The sequence below is a fragment of the Microcebus murinus genome, chromosome 1 (genome assembly GCF_040939455.1).
Source record: "Microcebus murinus isolate Inina chromosome 1, M.murinus_Inina_mat1.0, whole genome shotgun sequence".
Taxonomy (NCBI): Eukaryota; Metazoa; Chordata; class Mammalia; order Primates; family Cheirogaleidae; genus Microcebus; species Microcebus murinus.
In genome coordinates this window covers 136,711,450-136,730,906 of record NC_134104.1, presented here as the reverse complement: position 1 = coordinate 136,730,906, position 19,457 = coordinate 136,711,450, and the positions used below count along the sequence as shown (strand labels likewise).

The following is a 19,457-nucleotide window of genomic DNA, read 5'->3' as shown; positions in this document are numbered from 1 at the left end:
TTCTAAACGTAAAACCTCTACTCATCTCTCCCTAATTACTTGTTAGTGGATTTTACAGATGCGGGACTGGCTGTAGTGCTGTTTATTGGTCCCTGACATTTAATGCTCATAAAATTTTTGTTTGCAGAAGATAACCTGTTATATTATGCTGTCATAACCAGTTCAGATACTTTCCCAAGGCAGTCTAGGATCTTAATTGGAGAGAACAAGGGAAAGCAAAGAAAGAAGAGATTGGATGTGGCCTAAGCCAGGGGGACTAAGATGGTAGGTGGACAGAGGACCAAATTCCAGTACCCTGAGAAACTTGAATCCAGAATCCACCCAGTCTTGTATACTTCAGATCAGGTAGCTTGGCAGCACTATGGTTCCGAGAAGTTTGTGTGACTTCAAAGAAGTCCCCAGGCATGAAATGAGAATGTAAAGTGGCAGATCCAGAGTGCAGAAATTACAGTAAAGATTGGGTTTGGTAGGCATCTCTTTAAGCTCACCAGAAAAGTAAGGCTAATTCTGGACCTATCCTGCTGGTGAGAATAAAGCTTCCAATGCATCCTAGGAGGTCAGGGCTGGTTCAGAAACGAGTTGGAGCTAAGATTTCTGGAGGTTTAGAGGCTGCACCTGAGTGTGCTAGCAATGGCAGGCTATCCGTATATACTCATTAAGATGTTCTTGTATCTTATGGATAAGTGTGGGGGTTCTTTGTACTTTAAAATATGGTTCTGTGAGGAATGGTTTATCCAAGAAGATCATGACACTCACCAAGACAATGAAACAAAAAGAAAATGAGTGAATATTGCTAACCATGTATTTAAATGTCTCTTTAGAGACAAATTCCTAACATTGATATAAATAGAAATGGAGATGCTTGAAGCTCTTACTCGAGGGGGGCATGGGCAATATAAGTAACCTTAACACTTGTACCCCCATAATACGCTAAAAAAAGAGACAAAAAAGGAAATGGAGAGATGGAATCATAAGGGCTAAGGAGAAAGGGAAGGAGACTCTATTTGTCAGGGGACACTGCAGAATAAAAAATTCACCCCAAATATTTCAAATCAAGAGCCAGAGGTACTTGTTGACAAGACTAAGGGAAGAAGCAAGCTATGTTGAGGCACTCAGACATTAGCAATATTGAGAAGCCATTACCACCTTTGGGGGCAAAGAGGCAAAACCATAAAAATAAGCATTACAGAAGTCCCATGTGTCTCTATATCTCTGTACGATCTCACATCTATCAGAGCACCATGGCTCTCTGGTGGAATATGAGATGATATAGAGACATAGTTCCTATCAGAGATGGGAATTCAAAGCAGAGAGGAAATATGGAAAAAATAGCCTGGCCTCTCTGTCCTTCTGCCCTCTCATATCTTTCTGGTCCTCTCCATTGGCCAAACCCTACAGGACACCATTGGCATGGAAGCCTGGGCATTGTGGTCCAGAGAAGGCAGCCTTCCATGTCACAAATCAAGGAACAAGCAGAGAGTGGGCCTCAGTGGGGAGTTAAATGGAGAACAACAATACAGGAACAAACATTTATTGAACACACTGTAAAAAACAGTGGACTAGGCATTTTATCTAATTTAAATCATCTGTAGATAGAATTGGTGAGTGATTTGAGGAAATCTCTCTTCAAATACTGTCCCTGTCAGCCCCAAATTTCCATCATTCAATAAGGTTTGGATTTATACTGGTACTCTGACAGTATTTAGGAAGAACGACTCTTTATATAGGTAGGAAACATAGTTTGGCAAATGTTTTCCAAATATCATCCTTGAGTCTTTTCATAGTTCTTGTATGGATTTCACCCAATCATAGTTATTTAATGGCAGGTGTTTGTTGATTAGATCAAGAATATCCTGTGAGTTTGGCTGAAGTGCTTGCTTTAAGTTGGGAAAAAATCACAGAGATGATTGTGATGAGGGACAATAGTGATTGCTGTCTTCAAATACCTGATGAGCTGTCAAGTGAAATAGAATGTGATTTCTTCCTCATAGCTATGGAGCTTAGAACAAAGGTTGAAAATTAATGGCTCACAGGCCAAATCTAGCTGTAGATGGGTTGTCTCTCAAAGTGTTGGCCCACAGAACTTTTTTAAATATTTTGAATCCATTGCCAATTTAATAATCAGACAACACATAAAAGTTCCAAATTCCATTTTTCTTAGAAACAATCAGAATATCTGACCCACATTTCTTCAAAGAAACAACAAATTGGGGCTGAAAAGTGACATGCTCTTCAGTTTACCAGTCCCTACCACCACCTATTGTCTTCACTACATGTGGTCACATGCCAGATGCCATTTATTATAATACTTGACCTTTTTAAATTTAATACCTGGCTCACTTAACTCATGTATATTATCTGCCTAGCCTCTGCAGGCATTTGAATTCCTGGGTTAGAACTAGGATTCACGGGTAAACCCAGAGACATAGATTTTTACCTGTTTTAAGGATTAGCTCCCCAGAGATGGCACTGATTGCCATGAGTGATAAGAAGTTCACCACCACTGAGGATTTCCAAGATAAGCTGGATCACCACTTGGCAGAAACTCAACAGAGAGAATTAAAGCATTGAATGACAATCTTTAATTTTTTTTCCCTGAAACTTTACTGTAGTCCACACTGTGATCTTTTAAAGTCATAGACTATTTCTCATTCATCTTTGATTCTAGCATAGGTACAAGAATGTGGATGAAGGAAAATAAATAGTGTTATTTCAGTTAGTACTATGATTCATTAACTACTCCATGTTTTAAGGCCATGACAGCTAAAACATATTTTTTTTAATCTGGGAAAGATGCTATATTAAGTTATTGCCATTCATTAACAAACCAATAGAGCTAGTGTGGCCCTAATGCCTGGCACAGTGCTGGCCATGAGAGGGCACTCAAATATTTGATGGATTATAAACAGTATGCATTTCCCAGGAGTGTGCGCCTCAGTATTTTCCACCTGGATATACCTCAGGATGTGGGAGTCCAGGATCCAACAAATAATGTTCCACACCATCACAACGACCAGAATAAGGCACAAGTCAGATTGTGAAAGCTCCATAAGGTAATGTAGGAGAAAAGGAAGAAAAACTAATATTAATTGGGGTAAATTCAGCTTTTTCTGGGAAGATGTAGTTCTTATGCCTGTTTAAAGAGTGCACTGGATTTCAGCTTAGAGAAAGGAGAAGATGACATGAAGAAAGAGGAATAATACAAACAAAAGATTAAATTTAAAGGCATTACACCTATTGCAAGATCATGGAAACAACCCAAGTGTCCGTCAGTGCACGAGTGGATAACTAAAATTTAGTATATGCTCACAATGGAATACTATTCAATTCTAAGAAATGACAGTGAATTAGCACCATTTATGCTATCCTATATTAAGCTTAAACCCATTATCCAAAGTGAGGTGACACAAGATCAAGAAAACGGGCTCCACATCTACTCACCATCAAATTGGTACTGACTGATTAAAACTATGGTGCTCAAATGGGGATAGTGCCCACTAGGGTTTGGGGGAGGGGGAGATACACATCTTAGAGTTGTGGTGAGCATAGTGGGGGGCGGAGAGGGAATATATCTAAACCTTCCAAGGGAAAGGCTAAGATATACAATGTAACCCAAAGGTCAAAAAAAAAGGGAAAAAACAAACAAACAAACAAACTTTTATCGGGTGGTGGGCAAATGGGAGGGGGTAGGAGGGGAGGAATTTACACTTACAAAATAGGGCGATGAGCACCACTTGAGAGTAGGACATGCTTGATGTTTTGGTAAGGTGGGGGGGTGGGCATGGGGAGGAATGGCAAGGGCAATATATGTAACCCTAACAATATTTGTACCCCCATAATATGAAAAAATAAAAAATTAAAAAAAAACATAAAGGCATTACACCATTGAAGTGAGAGGGTTCAACAGTGAATTGTGGGAGAGAAAAATGAGAAAGTTGGGGCTATATATTAGAAATTTGGGGATGGCAGGATAAAGTGTCTGAACATATCTCATTACATAATGGGAGTCATGAAAGCTTCTAGACCAGGGCAATGACATTGATCAGTGACACGATCTCTGGGAAAATGTGTGTTGCCCTGATATTTAAAATGGGTTCCAGCAGAGAGACTGAAAATGAGAAAACCTGTTAAAAGGCTGTAACAATTTGAATGGTAGCATTGGATGCCTAAGATATAGTTTTGTCAGGAGAAGATGAAATGAAGATATTCCTGTCAGAGAGATATACCAGAGGCTGAATCATGTGGATGTGTGGGATGATAAAAAGAGAGATTTTAGGGAAGCAAATAATGTGACTGATATTCAGGGAGAGGGAAATATTAGGAGGAGAAACTGAGCTTGGAAGGAGAAGCACTAAGTCCTGTTACAGGCAGGTGGTTTGAGTTGTCTGAAGCACATCCAGATGGAAATGTCCTACAGGCAGTTGGAAATGAAGATTCAATTTTGGGGAGAGGGGACTGGACCATGTAATCATCCCCTCTAGAGATAATAATTTAAACCATGTGGAAGAGTTCAGTAAGAGAAAAATAGAGAGATCAAGGAACAAAGAGAAAAGGCAGAAACTTGAAGAACATCTACCTTCTGGGGTCAGACAGAGGAACAAGAAAACAAAGGAGTTTTGTCAGGTGGTTGCAAAAGAGACTGAGCACCTGCTCCATTGTGTTAGAAGTTCAAGTTCCTAAGAATAGTATAAATAAATGCATCTATTTATCTTCCAGCATGATTCTTCCTGCATGATCGAGAATGTCTTACTAATGTCACCCACAACATCCATTTATTATGGCTGTTTATTATTCATTTTGAAGCAACAGCATTCCTAGCACTTGCTTAAACACTTAGGAAGACAGACATTCTGCTGTAACAGATGCTGGGTAAAGGTAGACAAAGGTGTACCCTGCAAACTTCAAATCAAGATTTAAGATCTGGGCTTAAAGACATAAAATTCCTTTGTGTGAATTTTTCCCTCCCTCCAAAGAATTTTTTGGAAGAAATTTCATTGGTGTTTATTTACAGTGAAAAGAATTTTCTACATGAATTGTGGAATGCTGTTGATTTTTTTTATTAACGTTTTTATACCAGTCTGCACTTTAGTGTCTGCATGAGATCAATAGCTGATAAGCAGTCAGAGTTTCCAAAAGAGAGTGGAACCTATGAGTAAAAGGTGGACATGGTGGAATAGGCAAGATTCAAAATAATTCCAATTTTGATATGCCCAAGGACTTGTCTCTCTAGAAGTTGCTACTTTTACCTTTTCTTAATCTTCTGCTTGATAAATGGCTTCAAAGTTAAAGGCATCAAAAGTATCCCCATGCAGCCAACAAACCTTATTTTATGTTCCTTAGACCAGTGGTTCTCAGAGTCTGGTCTCACTGCCTGCAGCATCAGCCTCACCTGGGAACTTGTTAGATGTGCAAATTTTCCAGCCCCACCCCAGACTTAGTGATAAAAAAGCTTTGGAAGTGGGCCCAACAATCTGTGTTTTAATACCCACTCCTCCTGGTGAGTCTGCTTCGAGAGCCATTGCCCAGTGATAAAAATTCCAAGGAGTGTTGCATCACCCACGGGACAGAAACTTCAATCCTAAACCTCATCAGTTCATACCTTTTTTTTTTTATTTTTTTTTATTTTTTTTTATTTTGGCATATTATGGGGGTACAGAATTTAAGGTTTCAATAAATGCCTTTTACAGATGAGAAAACTGGTCTTGCTGGTGTATCCCATAACTCTCTCCACTTATATCCTGTCTTGTGTTTGCCAATAAAAGGGCTACAAAACAGTGATCATTAAAAAGATACAAGGCTGATAAATAAAAAATGGGTGCGATTATGGTTTAAGTTAATAACACAAGAGGGTAAGTTGTGGGAAGATAAATGTTAAAATAATAAAATTAGGTAAATATTTAGAATAGGTAAAAATATTACCACTCATATTAGGAAATGTTAATGAAAACTTATGATCATAAAATACAGTCACACATCCCTTAGCAATGGGGATATGTTCTGAGAAATGTGTTCTTAGGCAATTTTGTCATTGTGTGAAGATCACAGTACACCTACACAAAGCTGGATGGTATAGCCTACTACACACCTAGGCTATATATATAATACACCCTACTTCCCCTAGGCCACATGTACAGAATGTTATTGTACTGAATACAATTGTAATTATAAGCAATTGTAACACAATGGCAAGTATTTGTATGCCTAAACATATATGCACATAGAAAAGATACAGTAAAAATACAGCATAAAAGTTAATAAGTGGTACACCTGTACAGGGCACTTAGCATGAACGGAGCTTGCAAAACCAGAAGTTGCTCTGGGTAAATCAGTGAGTGAATGGTGAGTGAATGTAAAGGTCTAGAACATTGTTGTACACTACTGTAGACTTTATAAACACTGTATACTTAGGCTACACTAAATTTATTAAAAAAATATTTTTCTTTCTTCAATAAATTAACTTTCTGTAACTTTTTCACTTTAAACTTTTTGACTCTTGTAATAATACTTAGCTTAAAACACAAATACATCGTACAGCTGTACAAAAATATTCTTTATGTCCTTATTGCATGAGGTTTTTCTATTTTTTTTAATTTTTACTTTACTTTTTAAACTTTTTTTTGTTAAAAACTAAAACAAACACACACACTTTAGCCTAGACCTCACAGCGTTAGGATCATTAACAACTGTCTTCCACCTCTACTTCTTGTCCCACTGGAGGGTCTTAGGAAATCTCAGCAGAGGCTCCCTATTGCTAGTATATGACAGGAGCTTTCCAATGGCCATTGACATAGCAACAAACCTTGACTTTCTCAGAAAAAACTCAAGCTAGAAAATAACGGCCCAGGACTGACTGAATCAACTTCGAAGGGATCCAATAAGATCCATGTGCCAACCACAAATCAAATGGTTGATAACCGAGAATCCACAAAATTGGCTGATCTGAGACTGCATTCTTTTTCTTTCAAGTCTAGCAAGTAAACAATGAGAAGTATAAAAAACAATAAAAGTATACAAGAACTTTATAAATAATGAGGACATGAATCAAACCCATAATATAAATAGCTCTAATAGTTTAAGTGTAGGTATAAAAACTTTGAATCCCATTGTGATTTGTATATATGCTTGTATGCATGTGCTATCTATTTTTAAAGTACAGAAAGGTTTTTAATGAAATTCATAGACATTTTATTAAAATCTTCAGGAGAATTTTCCCAATTAAATTTGTAATCAGGACATAAATATTTAAGATGGTTCCATTCATAAAGTATGTTTTGATTTATTAGTGGCAAACACATTTGAATATTTAGGGAAAAAAATTTAAAATGACTAAAATGTCAACATTAATTAGCTGGGCATGGTAGCATATGCCTGTAGTCCCAGCTTCTCAGGAGGCCAGGATAGGAAGATCATTTGAGCCCAGGAGTTTGAGGCTGCAGTGAGCTATGATGACACTACTGCACTCTAGCCTAGGCAACAGAGTGAGACCCTATCTCCAAACAAATAAATAAAGCTTTAAAAATAATACAAGTATTTAAAAGTTTCCAATAACAGGGTTTCCCTACATATTAATAAAAAAGTCCTTGGTCATTAAATATTCTAAGAACAATGCTATTCTTTGATTTTTTTCCTAATAGGAATCTTGCCCCTCAACATCTAAGCATGCATCGAAGGAGGGGGCTTTGATTTCTCCTTCCTTCCTCCAGTAAACACAGGGCTGGGTGCGTACTCCTGATAGCTTAAACTGAAATTCACAAGGAAATCTATAAAATATATAGTTTCCATTTTCTACTTTAATTGAGTAAAGATGGATTACCTAACATGACAAAAGCTGTCCTCAGCCACATACTAAAAACAAAATGCATAAAATACAGCCCCATCCTCTAAGACCTTAGTGAAGAGTGAAAAGAGATAAGGCAGACTGATACATACTATAATTTCTTTTACATCTCCAATAAAACATAGACTCTTTTACCAAGAACTCCATGGAGAAAACATGTTTCTTTGTGTGTCTCTTCCTAACACAAAAGTAAATTTGGTGTGTGATGTCTACAACAAAGCTTCAATCACATTTTCTTACTATACAGGGTTGACATTTTCAACGTTTGTCTTTAAAAGCAGTAGTGGGTCACTCTGACATGCTTTTTAGAGCATAACTTGAACTTAGAGAATTGGTTCTAGTTGATAATAATAATGGCAAAAATGGAATCCCATTTACAAAACTGCCAAACCAGAAAAAGTAAACCTCTTGTATTACAGCCCTGATCAATGTGTTAGCTACTCTACACAATATTCAATATTCCCACAAAAATGTCCCACTCAACAAAGGCTTGCAGATAGATAGTATCTTAGAGTCTCCTGTAATGGGATTTGACAAGAGCAGACACTTTAGGCAAGCTCAATCAATGTTAATTGAAGCAGGAGTGATTCAAAGGCAAATAGGAGTCCTTGACAGGCGAGAAAGTGGCTTTGGGATTGTGACTCTCTCCTTTTCCCATTACCCCCTTATATTTAATTACTTGTTCTAGCCATGAATTGTAATTTGATTTGCCATCGGGCAACTCTTGCCTGGTATTATGTTAGTTGAGTCTTTCACTTAAAGGAAAAATATCTCATAACTTGTGGAGGTACCTGTTTCACAGGAAGGAAATCGTCCTCTGGCAACTGGGTCTCAGGTTTAGAAGGTTGCCTTTCCTGTCCTTAACACAGCAGAGTATCAGCAGAAGGACAAAGAAACCCTTTAGTCTTAAATGATGCTGTTGTATTTTCTCTGGTGCATTGCTATTTCTACAATTGATCAGCACCAGAATTTTGAATTAGCTTGGGCTCCAGACCCTAAGAACTTATGTACAAATAAACTATCTATTGGGGAGGGGACTCTATGAAACAGTGGTTCAGAAGTAAGAGCAGTGTGAGACAGGGAAGGAAAGGCAGCCAACAAAAATGGGTTAACAAACTAGTTACCACCAATGGGCAACTGGAGCATAACCTCACCAGAGAACTCAGAGCCAGTGTAGATCATGCTTCCATCAGCCACCCAACAGGTGAGGGAGCCAGGGCATTATATGCTCTCTTTTGTCACTGGGGAATTCTCATGTGGGGAGGGGAATGAACGTCTTAGCACTTCTGGCCTGTGATGTACAAAGAACAACAACAAGAATACTAGTTTTTAAAATAAAATCTTTACTTTTCATGTCAGTTGGCACACATTTGCAAAGAGCCTAGACAATAATTATGGGAAGCAGGCAGGGGAGGATGAAATTTATAGCCCCAAATTATACATAAGGACAATGAAATTCCAAAGGTGAGGTTCAAAGTGACAAGCCACTAAACAATCAGACAGCAACTGGAGCCCCAGTGAGGAAATTGCTGAGCATGGTGAAGTGTCCAAGCTCTAGAGTCAGGCAGACCTGGTTCATCCCAGCTATGCCTCTCACCTAGGTGGCCTGGCCCAGAAACTGAGGCACTCTGTTACAGGTAAGGAGGGTAATGAGAGTACCTACCTCATGTGACTATTGTGATGATTAAATGAGCCAGGGCTTTTAAAGTGCTTTGCCTAGTGCCCAGCATACAGTAAGAGCTCAATAACTATTAACTTGCTGTTGCAATTATTATTGCCATTTTAATGAATTCAGTGTAGAAAGTAGAAAATGCTCTTTCTACTATGCATGTCTTGAAGTCCAGGGATTGTTGTCTGTGAGACTGTAATATGTACCACGGCAATCAGAGAACAACTGTTTCATCTGCCCCCTAGTATAAAATGAATTATCTTAGCTCTTGTCTTTGCTTCACATTGTAGTCAACCCCAAATTTCAGGTGTGGTGGTAGAGCATGCTGGGTTTTCTTAAAACTGCTTTTCACTAAAGTGACAGATGAGATCTGATGAGGCCTCCCATGGGCTGAATTATTCCCTTCCGTGAATGAGACCTCCGTGTCAGTATTTCAAGGAATACCCACCCCCCCTTGAGGACATGGGCCTGATGTTGCAAGCATGTGGGAAAGATGATGTCTCTTACAGTCACATGCATGGTAAATCACTTTCTGAGAAAGGGATAGCGTCATCTCTGTGAAGGAGGTAAAACATCTTCCCTATTTTCCAGAAGGAGGAATTAAAGAATTGAGGTTTTGGCTATGTGGCCAAGGTGTGGAGGAGCAGATTCTCCTCTCCTGACTTCTGTCCGATGAACTTTTACATTTCTTTCTGGTAGCTTTAAGCAAGGAGGCCTAAGAAGCTACTCAGAGGTTGCTCAGTGTTCTCAATTAAAGGCCAACTACAAGGAATTTGAAAGTTCATTAATTTCTTTATTAAAAAAATAAAATAACCACATATTGAGGGTTGCCACATCCCAATCAGTTTGCAATGTGTAAAGTACCAGCCATGTGATGTCCTTTTACAGGCACTTATCTATCACCATAACTATAGGAAGTATCTAGCCCTATTTTGTATATGAGGACATTAAGGTTCAGAGAGTTTGTGGCTTGTCCTAGGGTCCCACAGAAATACATGGGGACTCTAGAGTTAGAGCAGGATGGCAGATGACAGCACATCTGCCTAACAGGATTGGGCCATGACTAGAGATTTCTAAGGTTCACTATAACAAGAAAAGTAGAGAAGTGAACCATATGACTCAGATCCCGTGTGTAGACCATGGACAGCTCTAGTGCCATTTCTGAGAGAGAAGTAATGCTGGATCCAGCTGAGATCTCTGGCAGGTCAAACACTCACAGGTCTACATTGGACTTTCTTACAAAGCCATTAGGACACAGTTTTGCAGGAAATTGACAGAGACCTTATGGCTGAGTCAACTGATGGTGTTTTGTTGCAAGGCAGGCACAGGTACAGATGTCAGAAATACCACAATTTCCATAAACCCAATCACAGAAGCATGCCTTGTTCTTTAACTCTTCCAAAATGGGCAGATCCAGACAGACAGACCTGGACAACACTGCTGATGAGGTCAGTTGGTCTCCAATTCCCACTTTGTCTTAGAAAATGACATTTTGAAACTATCCACTTACTGTTGACTACCTTACATTTAGGGTATTTGAAGGCACTTTTGTTATTTACAATTTCTTCACCATTCTAGCTACAGGATCAAACAGGAATTAAATTTCAACCTACAAGGTTTCTGTTTCTTTGCAGTGTAACACATATATCAAATAGTGTGCAAGAGCCCCAGGTATAATGTATGTTTGATTATATTTCAACTCCAAGCGATGCCACATTGAGATCACTTCAGTAGCTAAGCAAATGTGACACAGGCCATTACCAGGATCCAAACAAAAAAAAAAAAAGGAAGGAAGTATATTTTAATCTACAGATTAGTACTATACACATCAAACCACACAGCCCCATTTACTAGGTAACCTGGGATTGCCATTAAGAAAATCTCTAGGAACAGATTTTGTTCATAAACAAGGCTAATTTCAGCATAGAATTATACTTTTTAAAGCAATTTCTTTTTTATAATTCCCAGGGCCAAGAAAAGAAAAAGAACAGGCAGGGGAAAAAAAAACAAAAGAGTCAACCAGTCTCAGAACTGTGTGTTACATAGACAATAGCAAAGGAAAAACAGTCCAGTCCAAAATTGTAGCTCAGAGAACTTTGGTCTGAAGGGGTGCAGGGCTTGAGTCCCACTTGAGGTACTTCTTGATTCCAGCTACTATGATTCTGTCCTGTGGATCACAGCATCTTCCTCACTATCCTTCAGTGGCTCCCTGGGACATCTGAGAAGTGGTCTGTCCTCTGGTCAAAAGGTAGGGCCTGTGGAAGGACATACAGGAAAAAGCCCATCAGGCGTGGGCCCAAACCATCTGACAGCTAAAGGCTGATGGAGTGAAGGGGCAGAGGGAAGAGTGGGTGGTTCCTCACCTCCTACCAGCTCACTTCCCGCCGTCTCTCCAGAAGGGTGGCATTTGACTGGGAACAGCCGGTGGCTTGGAACCTTTGAGATCTTGCAATGAGCTCACTGTGGTTTCCATCACTTCCCAGTCCATGGTATCTCTGTTGGCAAGAACATAAAATAAATGCCCTGGTATCAGCGGTCTCTGGAATCTTGAGGAGGAGACACAATGGAGCAATGCAGACACAAAGAAAGGAGGGAAAGGAGGACAAGAGGGGATAAAACTCAGAAAGGATACTCTACCTGCCACCTTTCCCTGGAATTCCCCTAGGCAGTCGTATCCTGGACTGGAGGCTCCAAGTGATTTCTAAGACCGCCCAGAGGTCTCAAAGGTTTGAAAGGTCAGGAGGCATCATTCCACTGCCATGCGAGCACCTGAACTCAAAACTCAGCTCCTTGAGAACCTCAGCCAGCCTCGCCCCAACTCTCTCGAGTGGATCGTGTCACGAAATACTACATAACAGAGAGCAAAACGCAGGTGAAAATTAGCAGGAGGTCCTCCTTGTTCCTTTGCCCTGGGGTGTAGGCAGCGAAAGGCCAAGGGGATGGTGTAAGGGTGGGTATCAACCATGTGGTCTTCTCTTCAGGGATTCAACGTTCAAGTCAGCCCATTCTCAACTTCCCACTAAGTGACAAAAGCTCCTAGAAGGTTCCTCAGTCCCATGGTCCCTGCCCTTGAGTTCAATCTAGCATTGCTTGTTAACTCTAGGGCATCACTTAGATCCTAGAGAAAGCTTCTATCTCAGCCAGTTTTCCCACCTAGGAAAGAACTCCAGACCCAGAGCATGAGAGGCAGCTGGCTCTACTCATGACCCTTTTCCAAAGCTTACAGAAAAGCCCAGGCCTACCTCTTTGTCCCTCACAGAATGTGTCTCCCCAGAACACAGGGTAGGGAGCACATGGTGAAAAAAACAGGCTGGGAATCACAGAAGTTGGAGTGCTGCCAAGAAAGGTGTATGGAGAAAGGCATTCGAGAGAAACTTATTCAAACAAAGCCAGTTACCATTGGCATAACAAAGAGGCTGAGGGAGTGGTTTGTCCTGGATACATATAATAAAAGCAGGTGCATTATCTGTAGATAATTTAAAAGCAATATAAAACTAATAGTCAGTCTGCTTTTTACTAGACCATGTGCTGGCAATTCTAAACAGTACTGGTGACTAAATATTGCTTCCTCACCCAGGCAACTCCCCCTCCTCAGTCCATCACTGCTAACTTCACCCAGTATCTGGGTTCTGCCAGAGCCTTTGCTTGGGCTTTTCCCTCTGCCTGCTGGAATCTTCTACCCCTGGGGCCCACATCCTCCTCACTTTCAGGCCCTATTTGAGATGCTCCTTCTTCAATGAAGCCTCTCATAATCCTGGCGAGGAGTAATCCCTTCCTCCTTTGAACCCCCAGGGCAATGTATCTATATTCTTTTATTTATACCTTATATTTAAAATGCAAATGTGTTACTTTCCCTGTTAACAAACATTAAGATGCAATGAAAAGTGTACAAGATTTGGAAGTAGGACTGGGTTAGAATCTCAGTTCTCACCCTGAACTAGCTGTGCTATGCTGGGCTAGTCACACAAGAGCATAGGCTCTGGAGCAAGAGATGCTCATGTTTGAAGTCCAGGTCCTATTGCTCATTGGCTGGGCCCACAGCACATTAATTAAATTTCCTGTGCATCTGATCTCTTTTCTGTTAAGAAGTTATAATAATGCCACTTCTAGGGTCAACATGATTACCAAGTAACACATCATATGAAATAGAGTGATTAGTACACACCTGGTGCAATTTGAAGTGAAGCTGTAGACACATAACTTATGTGAATTCCTTTCTCTCTAATTGGTGAGAGTGCAAGAGAAGAGAGGAGAGAAGCCAATAATATTGGGGGTGGGGGAGATGGTTTTCCACCTGCATTTCACTCACCATGCATATGTATATCACAGAGTGAGCATGAAATAGGAGACAAATCTGTTTTACTATCCCAATAGGCTCTCAAGCTTGGTGAATAATTCCAGTGTTTATTTGTGAGATTCTCGTGATGCCTGGACTTTAGTATCCAACTATCTGAGCACCTCCCAACCAAGGAAGGGTCCTTAAGGTTATTGCCCCGCACCAAGTTCCTAACACAGTCTATTGTTATGATTACTTTTATAATTGAGTAGCAACCCTCATTATCTCAGCCACGTTTTATATGTACAGGGTTTCCCAAAAGTCACCATACACAGAGAAAATGGGAAATTGTTACTAAATGTACCTTTATTTACAAAATATCCATCACAACATTTTACAAAATTTTTCCTTTGATGCAAAGGGGACCAGCCACAGAGTTCCACCCCACACACACACCTAACCCCCTACCCCTGCTATGGAAAAATTGTCTTCCATGATACTTAGGAAGGAGGGAGGGGTACTGAAAGCAGGAGGTGAGTGGTGGGGGAGAAAGCGAAGCTTCATCTGTATTTACACCTACTCCCCATCACTGTTGAGCTCCAACCTTCACCCTCCATCCCATCCCCTCCCCATTGTCTTCCATGAAACCTGTCCCTTGGTGCCAAAAAGGCTGGGGACCAACTATTGCTGCAAACCACACCTCTCCTGGGCCTGCCAGAGCCCAGTTAGGATCAGCTAGGAGGGGGTGCCAGAGTGTGTCTAGAGGCAAGAAAAGAACAGGGCTTGTTATTTGTTTCCTATTCATCAGCATGGCCCAGGCAATACTTCCTCCCTGGAAACAACAATTGGTTCTAGAAAGTTTAAGTGATTCTACTTCCCAGTTTCTCTCAATCCCCAGCATCAGTTCTATTGTACCTTCTTCAGAGACGCCAGCACAGCCAGCCTTCCAGTACCCTTTCCTAAAACAGCTGGGTTGCCCTCCTCTGCAGGACCCTTCATTCAACCTTTTAAGTTTTAATCAAACTAATTTCTTCCCTAAGAAACTGCTTAGGGAAGCTTAGGTATAGCTGCTTGCCATAGTTTACTACTGTGAACCTCGGTATCTATTTGTACCTCTTGGGTCATCCAATATCTGGTTACAATTCTCTATATTGATTCTTTCTGTTAAAGTAATTAATGTAGCTTCTGTCTCCTAACTAGATCAAGTCTGATCTACCTTCCCTTCCCTCTTCCATAGACCCTCTATGCTACTGAGTACATAAAAATGCATGCAAGCATCACAGTATTGCCCTGTGTTCATTCCTAGACAAACACTGTCAATAAATTATCAACATACCCTGACATTTCTGTTCTAGATCTTCTCAACTTCACATCTAAAGACAGGATAGGAAAAAAAGGAAAAGAGCACATCAGAGAGTATGATTTGATATACTGAAGAGTGACCAACCCCTGATCTGCACTCTCAGGGAGCTAAAACCTGGACACATCTGCCAGGGCAGCTGAAAGGTAAAACATGCAGACATTTCCATTAACAAAGATCGACATGCAGGAGTCCTTGCAGAGGGCATTTGCTGAAGGTAGGGTGCAGGCCTTCTGTACCAAGATGTCAACAACTAACCAGTGTCAGATAATAAGAGCCCTCTGGGTTGTTTCAGCCTTTAATAGTCTTAATTTCCCCATCTTCCAACTCCCCTGAGAAGATACATACAGCAATCCCACTACTGGGCATCTACCCAAAAGATCAAAGAAGACACCTGCACTTGAATGTTTATAGCAGCACAATTCATAATTGTAAAGCTGTGGAAACAACCCAAGTGCCCACCAATTCATGAGTGGATTAATAAAATGTGGTATATGTATACCATGGAGTACTACTCAGCTTTAAGAAATAATAGTGATATAGCACCTCTTGTATATTCCTGGATAGAGCTGGAACCCATTCTACTCAGTGAAGTATCTCAAGAATGGAAAAACAAGCACCACATGTACTCATGAACAAGTTGGTATTAACAGATCAATACCTATGTGGACATATAGGAATAACATTTATTGGGTGCCAGGCAGGTGGGAGGGGGAGGAAGAGATGGGTATATACAAACACAACGGGTAAGATGTACAATGTTTGGGGGATGGACACGCTTGAAGCTCTGACTCCAGGGAGGAAGGGGGCATGGGCAATATATGTAACCTCAACACCTGTATCCCCATAATATGCTAAACAAAAAAAAGAAGATACACACACATAATATAATGCAAGAGGAGGTTATATTATATCAGATCCACATAGAGGTACTGATCACAAACACCCCCATGTCCCTGGCCCCAGTGCTGTCAGTCTCATCCTTCATAAACACAGTGGGAGACCTAGGATAAAACCTCCAGTGCTTGTTGGCCACCTCTCCAACCTAGATGAGTTGAAGAAAGGACATGATGACCCATGGCATCCCAATAACAATCAGCTCTCATTCTTCTGAAATGATTCCTGGGATGCATCAGGACTTTGTGCAACAGATAAAGTGACTGTTCTCCATAATCCACAGTGTGGTTAACCCACCCACTATCCTCAATATGATATGCAGCTGAGATAATGTCTAGTGGCTCATGAAGCATCTTAACTCGAGCAGACATCACAATCTGGATCCTCACACCACGAATTGCCCTCCATCTTCAATCTGGTAGGTGGACCTTCCTCCCTATGCTGTTTGAGCAATATGCTTTTGAGAAACCAGCATACGGGAGTCTGTGGGTTCTGGCTTGAATGTCACCACCACTGCTTTTGCAACTTCATAAACAGTGGCTTTCTCAATGTTCAAAATCCCTCTCTCCTCTCCTTTCCAAACCACTGCTCTCATTAATACCTGTAAGTGTAGCAGAGAATATCGGTAGCTCACCACAACCCTCGGGTCTTACCAAGGCCAAACTCTACCATTAACTGCATCTCTTTGCATAAGAGGTTTTTCCACTCCCCCCCTCTCCCAAGACTACTGTGTCTGGGCATGGTAGTCCAAGAATATCTATCTGGGTATTAACTCATCTTGAAAGGGATCATCAACCAGTGACTGACAGGGGGCCAAGGCATAATTTTGAGCAAATGTTCTAAACTGTTTCCCAGAATTTTTCCATAGGCTTCAGCTCCAGCTGTCCATAGTCATAGCTGGCTCAATAACATGCCCTTTATTGGTTGCCTTCCTTTCCCTCTCCTCTTGTTTCCTATAGTTTCCCAATAAATTACATGCTCTTAAATCCTTGTCTCAGGGTCACTCTAGGGGACTAAAACTAAGACAATAGAAAACTATGTTTTTCTAACCTATATCATTTCAGAAATGCTTTAATTTTATGTACATATAGATATATGTATACATAAATATGTATTTCTAGGCCATGCCAATTGAATTTATAAACATATACATATATATATATATATATATATATGTATATATATATATCTCCACTTGACATTTGAGTTTTCATATATTTTGCTGTGTGCTGGTTCTGTCTCTCCTAAAAGCCGAGAGTTGCCAAAAGGCCAGTAGTGCATCACTCACTTCTTCTATAATTTTCCACAATGTGTGGTGTGACGCTCTGCAGCGTGAATATTCATTCACTCAGGGCTGATAGACAAGAGGCCACAGAGGTCAGGTCTGTTTTCCCCATGGACTTGTCAAGAGTAAGAAAGCTCCTAAGAGAAAGAAATAGTTATGTTGTTTTCAACCCTCTGAAGGATGAGCCCAGAAGCCCAGAATGGAAGCTGGCACTGAGACAGGGCACCACATCAGGGCCTGAGTCACGTGGCACGTGCCACACACTCCAGGCCAGGAGGGTGTAAAATGCTACATAATCAGATATGTTTTCTTAGCCTGTTTCTGGGTAAGAGCCCAGTTGAAGGTAAACTGAGCAACATGAGGTAGACAGTCCAATGTGGGGCCCATCACCAAGAGATCTTTCCTGAAAACCTTGAGCCTTTGCTACAAATCAGTAGCCATCTGACTTACTAAGCACCTCAACGTGCATCACAGAACAGGGTGCTGATAGGTGAGGGCGCAAAACAGGTAAAGGGGAGGTCCTGCCTTGACTCATACTCCAAAAGTGAAAGGTTTGTGGGACATTTAAAAGGGGCAGATGATGAGGAATACCAATACTGCTAGCTACAAACTTGTCTTAGCTTAGGGCTCTCATTGCTCTTCTGTGCCAGGAGGCCTTTTTCCACTTGCCTGTTTCCCTTCCTAACTAAAGACTGGTTTATCAGACATTCTATAACTGGAACCTTTATTAACTAGCTCCCCAAGGACACGAAGATTCTAAAGGACCTTCTGAATCAAAGAAAGGTGAAATGACAATCAGTGTTATTTCAGAGCTGAGTATTTTGTTGTATTATTTCTAAGCCTTTTACAACTGACAATCCAGACAAGGTATTGATTAAACAGATCACTCTACAACCTCAACCTGGCTGCTAACAGAGTTTACGGCAATATAGTTTTGGCCCTTCCCAGTTGAGCCTACTGCCTCAAAAGCAAATGGGCACGAACACCTTAATGTACTCAGCACCTCACAGAAACCTTGCCTAGCTTCAGGTGCATGGGGCAGCCTGCCCACAGAATGCAGCCTCCTGAAAGCCATGGGATTCTAAAAAGAGCATTTCCAAGGCTTTGAGGAAAGCACACCGACATATGGCTCTATATAAATCCTGCTGACTGAGGAAACTTTAGATTCTATAGAAACTTTCTAAAAATAATTCTAATTTGAATAGAAAGTCCAGTCCTTTACAGAGCCCAGACTGTTTTGTTCCCCCTGTCACATGGGAACTTGACGAGGCCACAACAATGACAAGCAGACAGAGCAATGCGTAATTCATCCAGAAATAAATTGCAAACTGAATTACAAACAGCTGTCACGATGGCCAGGATAAAAGCCAGAATGAAGAAGGGCATGGAAAAGAACCATAAGGACAACCAGAGATCTCTAAGCACCAACTATGAAGGCTCCCATAACACATCCCATGATCTTCCTCTAACTTCCACCTCCATTCATACAGCAATACTTCATCTGACAGTCAAATGTACTTAGAAAATAATCATTTGCATAAGATATGTTGAAAATAGACACAACAGCCAGAGCAATCAAGTCTCCGAATGAAGTACTAGATGATCTGGTCAATTCAGGAGGGGTTTGCCATTATTTAGGGGAGAAATTCACTGCTAAATTGTCTCACATACACATGAGAAATACAATACCAATGGAATGTTTAATTACAGTCACCTTCAAAGCTACACGTCTCCTGAAAGAGAACTGTGGCAAAAGGGAAAAAGGAAACACATTCCATTAGGCTAATTCACTCTCTGAGTTTTGTGCATGCATGAGTGCCATGACAGCATGAAAATGATATCTCATGTTGCCAACAATATTACTCACGCATAAGGAAGACTTCAGCACATTCTTAAGAGTCATGATAAAAATATTCCATACTATCCCAAATTGTGCTGAAGTTTTCATGGAACTTAGTGTTGGCTATTTAATCTGTAGCAAGTTATATTGTTAAATATCGCCCCTTGGTATTCTCATAAATGTCTCAAGTAACTGAATATTAAAGAGTACCTTACATGAAGTCACTTCTAAATCTGCCCCGTCTCCACTCCAAAGGCAGCTTAACACCCTTCCACTTTAGTTTTACGTCAATT

The 19,457-nt window shown here is 40.6% G+C and overlaps 1 long non-coding RNA gene across 1 annotated transcript; it reads right to left on the bottom strand.

The window, feature by feature from the left end:
- Positions 1 to 9,160: 9,160 nt before the first annotated feature.
- On the bottom strand, positions 9,161 to 13,463 carry LOC105883615 (uncharacterized). The gene is made up of 3 exons (XR_001159842.3): positions 12,144 to 13,463; positions 11,870 to 12,001; positions 9,161 to 11,761 (listed from the first exon to the last, which is right to left on the bottom strand). It is a non-coding gene; the product is annotated as an uncharacterized LOC105883615 (long non-coding RNA).
- Between the last annotated feature and the right edge of the window lie 5,994 nt (positions 13,464 to 19,457).